Genomic DNA, 15,423 nt, shown 5'->3' with positions numbered 1-15,423 from the left:
TTTCTGTTGAATCAACGACATTGTATAGTTTCAAATCTCCGGTGACCTGATTCCGGTGTCGTGATCGCCGATCGGGCCGTCGTCAGTTACGAATCTGCTACAAAGGTCGTTGTAGTAATTTTACATTGATGACATGAACTATTTTCAGTTTTAGTACTTCTAATTTAGAAATTTTATATTTATGTCCCTAAACTTTTATAATATGGTTTCCTGTTAGATTAGTTAAAATTGCTTTCACAATGAAGGAACAAATCATGTTTTAGGGAACATTTACCACTTACCCGGTAAGCACTTACCAACAAGAGTCACTACTCTTACTTACCTAATCGGGTAACATTTTCGGCCATTAGAATGGATTGGTGGTAAGCAGTTTTTTTACCCGTTTACTCGACAAGATTTTCGGTCCTTGCTATGCCTCTTACCAAGTAAGCTTCTTGGACTCTTGGTCCTTACAATGCTCACATGGTAATGTAAACGACACCCAATAAGAGCTTACCTAATAAGAAAAACGGCCCCTTCGTGTCTTCTACATAAATCATTCAAAATAGCTTAAATGACATAACCTCAACAATAGTAAAGAAATAAGACGGCATACATGATGGTCTCATAACATTCAACACTGAAAACCAAACATAAACGTCAAAAGTCTATACAAATTGAATTGGACCGGAAACAAGGTTAATGGCTTACTATTGGATGTGTACACGTTGCTAGTTCATCCACCATATCAAACTGGGGCAATATTGAAACATCTATAAATAATTGAATTCAATCAACCTTAGTCTTCAGCTAAACCTCCTCTATATTTCAATTGTCAGCTAATATGCTCGACGAGTTCATTGCTTTCGTTCTAAAACCTCGAAAACAGTGCATACTAACGATATTGAAAAACTATCCGTGTAAAAGATACAACATATTATATGTTGAAAACCCTTTCAAAAGACATGTTATACAAAATTTGTAACACTGTTGAAACACATAAGCACCATAATGCATATTTTGTACCGAGAGTTACGTGACTAATCTATATGATGTCATGCGATACGATGATACTTGATGTAAATTGGTCCTTACTAAAGCTAAGGCTTTCATCACTTTCTGAAACATCACAGATACTTTAGTTATGTTCTCACACATACTAAAAATACTATTTTCACACATAACATAACTGATATATTAAAATACTTTTAGCATGTTAAAGCAGTTAAAAAATGTATCGCCTAACAATGAACTGACTCTAAAACATACTAGACATGTATCTCATGTAATTTACCTGAAGACTCGCATGATCGTGTAAGGTAAGATGGGATTGAACTTATATTAATATAAGCATCTACACATACACATCAGACACAGAAGGTCAATGGCTAACCAATACTTACAACTCTAATGTATCAAACTTTTTAATAGACTGACACTGTTGAGATATTGAATCATACAATCATGCCAAGTCATTCACAAAAACTCATACCGTCATGCCATATCTTAATTCTAATATTATAATTTTTATGCATATTTTTATTCATGAAATAGTGATCTTTCATAAACATGTTTAATTTCTGATATTCTAATTCTTATTACACATATTTAATTAAATTTACAATGTTTAAATGATAAAAATAATAAAATTAAAATTACAATGTTGTAATAGAAATTGGTGATGTTATAATAAGATAATTTTAAAAGAACAATGTAATAATAAGAAATATCATGTCAGCCAGGGGCGGAGACAACGTATAAAGGGGGGGGGGGGTACCCCAGTCAAAAAGTTAAAAAAAATTATCTAGGTTAAAATTTATGTTTTATAGAACTTACCTTAATTCCCTCATTAGAATTTTCCACAAGACCCCATATCTTGCCTGCGATTTCCCAATCCCCAATCACTGGCGATCGACCACTCCACTGTCGTCACCCACCGAGAAACATCGCAAAACCATCGAGCAACAACAAATCAACAATTGATTTCTGATTTACTTCTCGCTCTGTCTCTCAGCAACCGAGCAACAGAGTTGGTTTTTGATTTCAACTTTCCTCTCTGTTCTGTCGATGTCTTCATTTTTGCTTCCTGTTTCGGCTATTTGGATTTCTTGATTTCTGTTTTCTTTCCTAACTTACCTTGTTTGGATTTCTTCATTTCTTATCATTTTGCTTTGGGGTTTTTGCTAGATAGCAGACAAAATTGGGGCTTTTGCTCTAGCCTTTTTAAGCTTTTGCTAGTGTGTAGACAAAATGGGGGCTTTTGTTAGAAAGTAGACAAAAATTGCAAAAGTGAACAGGTTAAAAAAATGGGGATTGCTTTATGTATCACCCTTGTTTTGGTAAATAGTAAGTAGACACACATATTAATATTTAATAGATGTTGTTTCTATTAATTTGTCTATATATGATGTATTTGTTGACTGTTGACCCCACACCCTACTGAGTCCTTTATGCATTATGGTTTAGATTTTCCCCCTTGTTTTGCTAGAAAATGGAAAGATTTCTGAAAAAAAAGGCATCAACGCCCAACTGCGATAATATTGGAGAACCTTTAAGTGGAAACAACTTGCGCAATGATATTCCTTCAATGCCTAGGGAAGTTGAGTTGAACAATCTTCCATCGGATCCAACTGAAAGGAAAAGAATTTTACAATACCACCCTAATCAAAGAGATGAAATTATACGAAACCATTTGATTAAAGGACCGTGTTAACCACGTGGTCACGACTTTCCGAGAAGAATAATTGGGAATAAGGCAAGGCGTTGGACCCGGCTTGGTTTGATCGATACGGTAATTGGTTGGAGTATAATTTAAAAATAGATAAAGCTTTTTTGCTTATGTTGTTACTTATTTAGAGATCAATGTGGGGGACAAGGTGGGAGTGATGCTTTTTTTAAATGAAGACTTTAGTAGTTGGAATAAAACTGAAAGATTGACTACTCATGTGGGCCATATTAATAGTTTCCACAATGGAGCTGTAAAGAAATGTGAGGACCTAATGATACATGGTCAATCAATTATGGTTGCCTTTCAAAACAAAGTGATCTTCAGAAGAATGAATATCGTATTCGGTTGAAAGCTTCTTGGAATTAATAAAATTAATCCAGGATCAAAATGAGGCTGTCAGTAAGGTTATATTAGAAAATGTTCCCGGGAATAATCTAACGGTGAGGCCAAGTATTCAAAACGATATCGTTCACTGCTTTGCACAAGAGATACTCAAACATATTTTCCAAGAGATTAGTGATGATGTGTTTTCCTTATTAGTTGACGAGTCGAGTGACATATCTAAAAGGGAACAACTGGCCGTGGTTTTGCGATATGTTATATATGGTATTGTTAAGGAAAGATTTATTGGTCTTGTACATGTAAAGAACACAAATGCTTTATCTCTTATATCTGTGATTGAGTTCTTATTTGTTGAACATGATTTGAGTTTGAAAAAGGTTAGAGGCCAAGGTTATGATGGAGCAAGCAATATGCGTGGCCAATTCAATGGTTTGAAAGCTTTAATCATGAAAGAAAATAGCTCAACATATTATGTCCATTCTTTTGCTCACCAACTTTAGTTAGTTGTTGTGACGGTCGCACATAAACACATCGAGACTGGAAAATTCTTTGACATGATAGCATCTGTGATGAATGTGGTTTGTGCTTCTTGCAAGCGAACATATATGGTTCGATAAAGTCAAAAGGAGAAAGTACAATAAGCCGTAGCGGTGAAACTGAAACAGGTAGTGGGTTAAATCAAGAGCTTTCTCTTGGAAGACCTGGAGATACTTGATAAGGTTCACACTACAAAACACTTAAGCGTTTTGTTAATTTGTTTCCATATGTTATTGAGGTGCTTCAGTATGTTGAAGATGTGTGCTAGAATTCTTACAACCAATGTCAAGCAAATGGTCTTCAAATATATTTCCAATCATTTGATAGTGTCTTTTATGTGCACTTGATGTTGCATATTTTGGGGGGTCATAGAATCATTGTCACGGGCTCTTTAGAAAAAAGATCAAGATATCTTGAACGTTGTTTCATTGGTGAAGTCAACCAAGCGACAATTGCAACAATTCATAGTTGATAAATTTTGTCGGCTTCTTGAGAAGATCTCTTCTTTTTTGGGAAAACACAACATCGATACAGTAAACATGGAGAAGTTTATGTCAATCCAAAAAATCGAAGACACAAGACAATTATCACATATCAACATTATTACAAATACGAATGTTTTAACACGGTTGTAGATATGCAAATTCAAGAGTTTGGTGACAGATTTGATGATGTAAGTTCCGAATTGCTCACTTGTATGGCCGCTTTGAATCCTCATTACTCATATTGTGACTTTGACCAATCAAAGTTACTAAGATTGACAGAGTTTTATCCTGATGTTTTTAGTGATGACGAAAGAACTACTCTTGAGCACCAACTTCAACTCTACATTGACAATGTCCAACATGATGAATTATTTGCTAATTTCAAAGGTATATTCGAGCTTGGTAGAGTGATGATTAAAACAAGGAAACATCTTGTATTTCCTTTGGTTTATCGATTATTGAAGGTTGCATTGGTTTTGCCTATTGCAACCACAACAGTCAGGAGATGTTTTTCTGTAATGAAGCTTGTGAAGCCAACTTTGCGCAATCGAATTTGTGACGATTTTTTGAATGCTTGTGTCATTTGTGCCGTATAAAAAGAAGTACTTGCTAAGGTTACAAATCAAGATGTAATGACTCGTTTCAAATGATGAAAACTCGTAGAAATCAACTTATGTAATCACTTATTATTAATTACAATAATATGATGTGTTGGTACTTGTTAGTTCAAGTGACTCCAATCTATAAAATTCCTAGATCCATCACTGATGTCAGCACTATCGTACATGTAGACAATCTACATGGATAATGAGGTGACAAAGAAACCTGATATAATGGGTAAATTTAATTTAAAAGGTTACCAAATGCTATAACGGGTAAATTTTTGAAAGTATGATGCCGTAATAAAAAAAAATATTTTGAAAGTACATTGCTGTAATAAGAAAAACTGAAAGTACAATGCTATAATAAGTGAATTTTTAAAAGTAGGTTGTTATTTCGCATATTTTTCCCTAAAATCAATATGTATAAAATAAGACGATAAAAACAATATATATATATATATATATATATATATATATATATATATAAAATTAGAATAACCAAATATATATAAAATTAGAAATAATAACTTACAACAATTATTAATACATAAATTATTTGCTTACTTGAACATAATTTCTTTCTAAAAAAAGGGATATGCTTAATTGTACAAAAGAAAAAAATCTTTTTTACGAGGTATAACTATAAATTCTTATGAAATCAACCATAGATCAATTCCCTTTTCCGGAGGGTCTTGAAGTTTTATGTTACTCCTACCAAGAAACATATCAAGTAGAGGGCATCCCAATTGGATTAAATGAGATCATTTTTTAATTTAAATTGAAATAAACTATATATAGAAATAAATTATAATCAATATAATACCTTTCATTTTACATAAAATGATTAAAAGCTATTTTTTTCGAGAAACCAAACATTACTAAATGGAAGACTTTTACCTACAAATGTTTCCCTAGGAAATCTCTCGTTGAAGGGTGGTTTGTTATAAAACCATCACAAAAGTTGGTGGGTAATTTAAACCAGTGACATATTGTCCAGGTAATTTTTAGGTGACCCGTTGGTATGTTCTTGAAAAATATCGATTATATCCGAAGCATTGTTATTTTCTGGGTAACCCGTCAGTAATCACCTATGAATATTTCCCTGGATGATTCTTATGGGTAAAAATCATTTGTTTTTTTGTAGTGAAACTATGAAGAAACATTCTCAGGCCAATCTAAAAAAATCACACAGATGGAATGAAAAAGTAACAGTTCAATTGGACTTGCCTAGATTCAAAGTGGTGACAATACTGACAACTACTGTTACTCTTCATGCAATCATAGGTTTGGGAAGAAAGGGTTTCAAGGAGGATTTTTTTTGCCAAAGTTGCAAACGAGTACGCTACAACAAATATAAGGAAATTATCAAAATGTCTCACAATTACGCAAAACTAGGTAAGAACGCTGCATTTGCATGATAAATCAAATATTTTAATGAAATATATGCAGAGGATACGTCGATATATTATGAGTTGTGACAAAATAATCCTCATTATACACCTCATGTTTATAATAATTAGTCTCATACATTTCTTTTATCATTTTTGAACAAATTACAAAGTTTGATGATGTAGAAATAATTAATTAATTAATTATATGTATCAAAAGAAACAATCGAGGATGATGAAACAATCGAGGATGATTAAGCAGGTTCATATCAAGTGTAATATCAATTCATATTAGTTTAATATCTGATATGTGATATTTATCGCTCATTTAACTTCAATATTTTTTAAAAATTTATCATCGTTTAACATTAGTAACATGAAAATCTGTTTATTAATGCATTTTTGGGCATCAATTTAATACAGGTTATGTGTCGAAATCGACTTTATGTTCCTCATTTCCAGAACAATATTAATTGCTTCTATAACATCATTTACCAACTTATTCAACATAACTAAAAGCATACCTTAATTAAAGATTTCCTTACTTTGTGCTACTTCCTTGCCTTGTTCTTGCTTCAAGAACACACAAAAGCCTCGTGATTTCTTGCTGGTTCTTCTAACGTTTTGCTCTTGGAACTACATGAAACAAAGAAAAGAACTTCCGGTTGGTAAATTCAAATATTGATCAACATAACGTGATTTATCATCCCTTCGATCGCCAAGCCTTTTTTCAAGACTCCCTAAAATATATGTGCATATCTTTCTCTTGATGACATTCTAGTTCCTAGACTTGTTTCTTCCATTAGTCTAACAACTTTAGGTGCCGTTTACCAAACGCTTACCCGGGTAAGTGCTTACCAAGTCACTTTACTTTACTGATCACTTACCTTACTAGATAAGTATGGCAAAGACCGAAAATACCTGGTAAGAGGCAAGACAACGGCCAACAATTTTTCCTAGTAAGCAAGAGTGGCGACTTTTAAGTCTTACCCTATTAGCTTATATCAGGTAAGAGATGATTACCAACAATCTTACTATTATGTCATTTTATTGACCAAAAATCTTACCTAACAAGGTATGTGAGGGTGATAATTTTTACCAATAAGCGTTTGGTAGAGAATATCTACGGGGCCGTTTACCAAGAATCTTATCTGGTAAGAATGAAAGCAAAGAGCGAGAGTCTTACCTATTAATCAATTCAAACATATCAACGGGATCAATTACACGAATCTTAGTGAGAAATAAGAATTAAAGATACATACTTGAGGAAGATGAAGAAGCCATTTGTTAACTTTCAATACTCCTCCTAATTGCCCACAATAATGATGGATTAATTAGCCATAAGTGTTCTTGATAATCTCCCTTGTGCAAAGTATCAATCGGCGCTGTGTGTTTTGAGGGGGAGAAGTTTTCGAGAAGTTTAGGCAAGAGAGGAGATAAATGTATGGATAACCACCATATTTATAATTAATACACAGGGACCAATATTGACCATCATAATAAATTGGAGGATTTGTATGTAAAGTGGGAATAATAATAAGAAAATAATCATGGATTAATAAACTTATGCATAAAATGATATTAATAGTTTAAGCCACATTATAAATAAATCTTACATTCTCCCACTTGGCTGTATAACTATTTATATCAAATAAGTTGGCCATTTATTAACCCATTTAGGATATATATTCTGTAAAAGCATTAAGGCAAAATAATGCAACCGTACATACCTTAAAGATATGAGATCCCCATCAATTATACCTCAATACTCCACAAAATATAACTTATGATTTTATGGTTATCATATCTGCTCCAAGAACAATTAGTGTTAACTTTAAGTTAGTAGAGCAAAATAAATAACATAATGTGAAAGATAGAGTTATAAGCGCTTACCTTTAATAATGTATAGTACTACGTGACATTATTCGAGATTTCTTTTTAGGCCCATTCTCGTTACATGCTCAACATAAGTCTTAGGCGGTAATCCTTTGGTAAGTGAATCCGCCAACATGTCACTTGTATTAATGTACTCCACGGTTATGCAATCTTCTTCCACTCTTTCTCGAACAAATAGATATTTAGTGTCGAGATATAATCCAGCACCAGTTGAACTATTGTTGTTAGAGAAGCTAACAGTAACATTATTGTCACAGTAAAGCCTTAGTGGTCTTGAAATGGTGTCAACAATTTTGAGCCCACTAATTAAATTTCGTAATAACATAGCATGGCACGTGGCATGATAACATGCTACATATTCGGCCATCATAGTTGAAGTAGTGGTAAGCTTTTGTTTGCGACTCCTCCAAGATATAGGTCCACCTGAAAGCATGAATATGTACCCTGAAGTTGATTTTTTGTCATCTTTGCATTTAGCAATGTCAGAGTCTGAGTATCCCACGACCTCCAGAAGATTTGATCTTCTATAAGTGAGCATGTACTCCTTAGTTCCTTGTAAGTAACGTAGCACTTTCTTGGCTGTTTTCCAATGGTCTAATCCCGGGTTTGATTGATAACGACCAAGCATACCATTGACATATGCAATATCTGGTCGGGTACAGACTTAAGCATACATTAAGCTCCCAACAACTGAAGCATATGGAATAAACCTCATTTGTTCACGTTCGGCTTCTGTGTTGGGGCATTGATAAGAGCCAAATTTGTCACCTTTTACTACAGGGGCAATGGTAGGAGCACAATTTTGCATGTTGTATTTATTAAGCATCCTATTGATATATGCCCTTTGAGACAATCCTAACTTTCCATTTTCTCTCTCTCGATGAATTTCAATGCCAATCACGTAAGAGGCTTCACCGAGATCTGTCATGTCAAAGTTATTTGATAGGAAACGTTTAGTCTCAAACAACATGTCCTTATTATTGCTAGCAATAAGTATATCATCAACATATTAAACCAATATTGTGAATTTTCTCCCACTATTCTTAAAGTATATACACTGATATACTGAGTTTTTAGTGAAGTTAAACCATTTCATAACCTCATCAAATTTTAAGTACCATTATCGTGAAGCTTGCTTCAACCCATAAATTGACTTCTTTAATTTACATATGAGATGTTCTTTACACTTGTCCTTAAATCCTTCGGGTTGTGCCATGTATACATCTTCGTATAGATCACCATTTAGGAAGGCAGTCTTGACATCCATTTGATGTAGTTCTAAGTCAAAGTGAGCTACAAGTGCCAAGACAATTCTTAATGATTCCTTTCTCGATACAGGTGAGAAAGTTTCTTTATAGTCAATGCCTTCTTTTTTAGTAAAGCCCTTAGCCACTAGTCGAGCTTTATAGCGTTCGACGTTTCCATTTGGGTCTAATTTTGTCTTAAAGACCCACTTGCAGCCAACAACTTTAGAACCCTTAGGTAATTCTGTAAGTTCCCAAACGTCATTTGTACGCATGGAGTTTAACTCTTCTTTCATGGCTTCAATCCATTTATGTGAACAATCACTACATATGGCTTCATTATATGAGGTTGGATCTTCAATTTGACCTAAATCGTAGTCAACCTCATTTAAGTAGGTGATGAAGTCATCATAATTTACGGGTTGTCTTTGTCTTTGTGACCTTCTTAATGGTTGTTGAGCTTCTTCAACGGCCTAGTCATTATGTGGAATTTCATGATGCAATGGTTCATTTTCCATTGGTACAACAACATCCTCATTTTGGGGTGCTGATGTTGATATCGACTCTTGATTAGATACATGTGTCGACACCAAGATATTTGGTGTTCAATTAGGTATTGTTAGCTCATTAAGTTCAAGAATCTTTGAACCATTGCTCCCACTATTGTCGCCGTTCTCTAAAAACTCGGCGTATCGGGTTTCCACTATTATAGTGGTATGTGAGGGGACATAAAACCGGTAACCCTTAGACCTCTCGGGATAACCCACAAAATAACAAGATATTGTCTTTGAGTCCAATTTCTTAATTTGTGGGTATAGACCTTAGCCTCAACCGGACAACCCCAAACCTTTAAATAGTTTAGTTTGGGTTTCCTACCCGTCCATATCTCATAAGGTGTTTTAGGGACGGATTTTGAGGGAACACGGTTTAAGATGTGTACGGCTGCTTTTAATGCTTCGGTCCATAGGAATTGTGGAAGACTTGAATTTGCAATCATACTACGCACCATATCCATAAGGGTGCGATTGCGTCTTTCCGCCACTCCATTTTGTTGAGGTGTACCAGGCATGGTGAATTGATTGACTATTCCATGAGATTTACAAAACTCAGCAAATGGTCCAGGGCTTTGACCAACATCCGTATGTCGGCCATAATATTCTCCACCCCGATCCGACCTTACTATTTTTATTTTACAATTGAGTTGATTTTCAACCTCAACCTTAAAGGTTTTAAACATCTCTAGTGAGTCGGATTTCTCGTTAATTAAGTACAAGTAGGTATATCGTGAATAATCATCAATAAAGGTAATGAAAGATTTGTATCCTCCTAAACCAGAAGGGAAAGGACCACAAATGTCCGTATGAATTATTTCAAGCAAGCTTGAACTACGGTTTGCACCTTTCTTATTCTTATTAGTCATCTTACCTTTTATGCAATTTACACATGGATCAAAGTCCAAGAAATCAAGATTTTCAATAATCCCATCTTTAACAAGACGTGTCATCCTCTCTTTAGACATATGACCTAGACGTTTATGCCATAATCGGGATGATTTTTCGTTATCTCTCTTTCTCTTACTTATATTACTACATTCACAAATATTCACATTCATAGGTAATAATGATTCTGAAAACTTATCATCAAGGTTTAGTTTATAGAGGCCGCCCTCCAATCTACCAAAACCAACAACTGATTTATGACGATATATAATAACATCATCATCATCATTATTAAAGTTAAAGCTATATCCATCATATTTAAGTTTAGATACAGATATTAAGTTGCGAGTTATAATAGGTACATATAAAGTGTTTTGAAGAACCATTTCATGTTCTCCATCTAATAACAACACCATGCTACCTATAGCTTCAACCTTCTTTTCATTTCCGTCCCCAACTTTAATGGTCCGTTGGTTGTTTTCCAGTATTTTCTTTGTATGGAATCCCTGCAAAGAATTAGTAATGTGAATCATTGATTCCGTGTCAATCCACCAAGTATTAGAAGGCATTGATGATCATTAGAGACATGCGGTTTGATCGTTCCCACTGATCAATAAGACGTTTTTCTTCGATTGAAGATTTATCGGTTAAGGGAGGGGGCCGATCAACCCTTAATGCAAAGTCTAATTCCATCACTCCAAGTGCTATCCTAATTTGCTCAATCCATGATGAATAGTTCATCCCATTAAGGGGTTCAATGGAGGAAAGTAGGCCAGTATGACCGACCAAAGGGGCTGAAATATCAGTATCAGTGTAATTAGGCTCTTTAACAATTAAAATCAAAAAAACAATTAAGGGGTACAATAAGGACAATAACAATATATAAATTAATTAGAACACATAATGAACTTATTGGTAAATTCATAATTTAATTGCTAACTTAACGTTGGTCAAGTAAACAATTAAATTTTAGATTCCTTTAGTCATATTATGCATACATATGAATCACATATCACCGTTGGGCAAAAATATGATAAATATGCAAATAATGCTAATACCCTTTTTTTGTTCAAAATGTTAATCAACTTTCCGTTGGGTTTATTGAATGGCAATTCAAACAATTATATACAATAGCATGATTAAACCTTTACATTAATTTAGAACAACTATTCGTTGGACTAGCTATTTAAATTAATATAAAAGTTGTCATTTATTAAATTAAGTATATTCAACAACTTGGTCTTAGGATAAACTTAACATCCAATTGACTGTTGCTTGGCATGAATATGGTAATTAGACAATCATCATAAACCAAACAGTAACCATGAATTGGTTTCCATCATTGAGTTGATGCAATAGTAATCGAAACAGGGGAAGAAAATTATATTGGTGCTTTATAAACCAAACAGTAACCATATCCCACTTTGCACCAAAATGTGAGAGTAAAATTATGGTGCAAAGTATTAATATAATGTGAGAATAAATTATGCATATGCTGGTGTGTTCTGTTTGACACGTGTACTTGTAATGAAAACCATTTTAATTTTAATAAATTAGGGTTCATAATTATCAGAATTTCATATGTGAAGGTTCATCAGATTTAGGTCAAATCACTATCAAACCATGCTCTGATACCACATGTTAATCAATTCAAACATATCAACAGGATCAATTACACGAATCTTAGTGAGAAATAAGAATTAAAGATACATACTTGAAGATGAAGAAGCCATTTGTTATCCTTCAATACTCCTCTTAATTGCCCACAATAATGATGGATTAATTAGCCATAAGTGTTCTTGATGATCTCCCTTGTGCAAAGTATTAATCGCCGCTGTGTGTTTTGAGGGGGAGAAGTTTTCGAGAAGTTTAGGCAAGAGAGGAGATAAATATTGACCATCATAATAAATTGGAGGACCTGTATGTAAAGTGGGAATAATAATAAGAAAATAATCATGGATTAATAAACTTATGTATAAAATGATATTAATAGTTTAGGCCACATTATAAATAAATCTTACATTACCTGGTAAAAGAGGACGAGAACTCTTACTGGGTAACTTGTTGCATACGTTACCGTTTTGATAGACTAAAATCTTTACCCGATAACTAAGTGATAATGTTGAATTTTGCAAATAAGCACTTACCCAAATAAACGTATATGATAAAAACGGCCCCTAAGTTGTTTGACGATGTAAGGCGTATGTTAAGATATCAAGTGGTATATTTATATAAGTTATGATGTTTACCGTTCAAAATTATGTTATGTTTCAGATAAGATATCACAGTCTGTATGGAATCAGGGATGTGACATTATATGAATAGTGTGTACACAAACATATACGTTGTGTCGTAAGTTACAAGTCCATTCATACATGTGCTCGCACATGACTTACGTTGTTACACATAAATGAATATAAATAAATAATCATTGTAGACAAATCTATCACCATCAAACTTTTAATCATAACATTTGACATTTGTACTTTAAAACAAATCATTATAAAATAATGACGAAAAGTAATATGTTTAATAAAAAAAAGTTCTATTTACTAAAACTTTGATTTTTCTTCTCTTTGTAATGTGTTTTCGTAAAATTATATATCAATTTAAAAATACATTTCATACTAAGTGCAACTTTTATAATGAAAAATATCCTACTAAAACCAAAAATTTGGTAGAAAAAAACATAATTTTATTGTGTTATTATCAAATATCATATCGTTAATTAAACCCGTAACCATAATATATATATATATATATATGTATATATATTTATATGTATATAGGGTTGGGTTTACGTGAGACCAATCTGTTTCTCTAAGACCCGTAAGACCGCATTTTTATACTTGAAACTTCACAGCAAGAGTTTGTAAAGGTAAAAAAAAAACATTTGAACCTTCATAACAAAAACACTGTGAATTTTACCTTCACAGTGTTTGACAGCAAAGTTTCAAGCATAAAAATGTGGTCTCACAGGTCTCACGAAAACAAGTTGGTCTCACATGAGCCTAAGTCTATCTGTGTGTGTGTGTATATATATATATATATATATATATATATTTGACACTACAAAACATAGAAGCATTTTAGACGGACATTTTCGTTCGAAAATCTGTCGAGAATAGTGAGTTTCAACGGATTTTCGACGTAAACTCTCGTCGCAAAAAATTTGGTCGAAAACGTGTGTTTTAGCGAGATTTTCGACAAAAAAAGTCCGTCGAAAACCCATGAATATTCCAAGCGATTTTCGACAATACTTTTGAGGGATATTTTCGACCGATTTTCGATGGACGTGTGTGTTTCGAGGGATTTTTGACGGACAGGTTTTCATTGGATTTTTGATGGAAACTTCTTTTTAGGATTTTCGACGGATTGCTTTTCATCGGATTTTCGATGGAATATTTAATGAGATTTTCTACAGATTTCTTTTCATACCGAATTTTACATGAGATTTTTTACGGATTTCTTTTCATACGGAATTTTGCATGGGATTTCGACATAAATGACCACTTTATTTTCGACGAATTTTCATGGGATTTCCTTGGGATTTTTGATAGATTTCCATCGAAAATCCATCTAAAATTTCAAGTATTTTGAAAAAAATATTAAAAATACATGATTTCCTGTATAAAATCTGTCCAAACACAATTAAATAGACCGTAATATTAAACTACAAATAAAATGATCTAATTTGTTCACATGTAACTACAAATAAGCAGTGGAAATGAAATACGTCCACCTAGCTAAAATCAAAAGGGGGCAGGATGATATAAAGCTGATTGGTGAATCTAGCTACTTGCTCCATCATTTGTCTCACATGATGCCATACCTAGGGGAGTGGGAGAGGATGGTGTAAAGCTGATTGGAGCACCCGTGAATCTAGCAACCTGCTCCATCATTTGTCTCATTCGTGCTACAACGTGTTGTTGTACCTCCTGTTGCTCACACCTCTGCTCAAATGTCTACTGCTGCTCGCAAGCTGCTCATCTCTCTTTTTAAACGCCTCCTTCAGAAATAGTACCTTCATTTGTTAAACACAAACAATCTAATAAAAATCTCATATTTTCCTCTCTCTAAACTTGAATCCCGAAGATCTCTTAATTATTTACATAAAAATCTCACCTCTCTCTCCAGAATTAATTCATAAAAGTTGGCAGATGAGTTGCATCGAATTACATTTATTTCAAAAATTCAAACAACATGAGGGATGGATACACCGTAAAACCTTCTAATAATTTCAATGATACCAATGACGTGCACATTATGAAGCCTTGATGTTTGTGCATACATAACTGTGGGATGTGCATTCACAATGTCTATGCACAACATATATAGACTTGTGTTCACAATGTATCAAGGGAGTTGTGTCGACAAAGTGTATTCACAATGTGTTTGTTTCCAACAATCATGTGAATTGTGTATGCATAATAACTATGCATATTGTGTACACATTTATATGCACATTGGGTATACACAATGAGTTAGATGTTGCGGTGTATGTCTTTTTGTGTTGATATTATATATGCATAATATGTTATATGCTTCTAACTTTGCAAGTGTAAAGTTACTCTGTAACATTGATTGGAAAAGATGTTAAATATGATTGGATCTCATAGTTCATACAATATACAAGGTTCTCATATATATATATATATATATATATATATATATATATAGGAGAGCGATCAAATGCAAACCACTCAATTTGTACAAACCGTGCAAACCTCATTCAACCAATCATAATTTTTTATTTTGTTCATTTTTTTGTAATTATGAGAGG

The sequence above is a fragment of the Cynara cardunculus genome, assembly GCF_001531365.2.
Source record: "Cynara cardunculus var. scolymus isolate 2C chromosome LG 2, CcrdV1, whole genome shotgun sequence".
NCBI lineage: Eukaryota > Viridiplantae > Streptophyta > Magnoliopsida > Asterales > Asteraceae > Cynara > Cynara cardunculus.
This window is presented reverse-complemented; position numbering follows the sequence as displayed.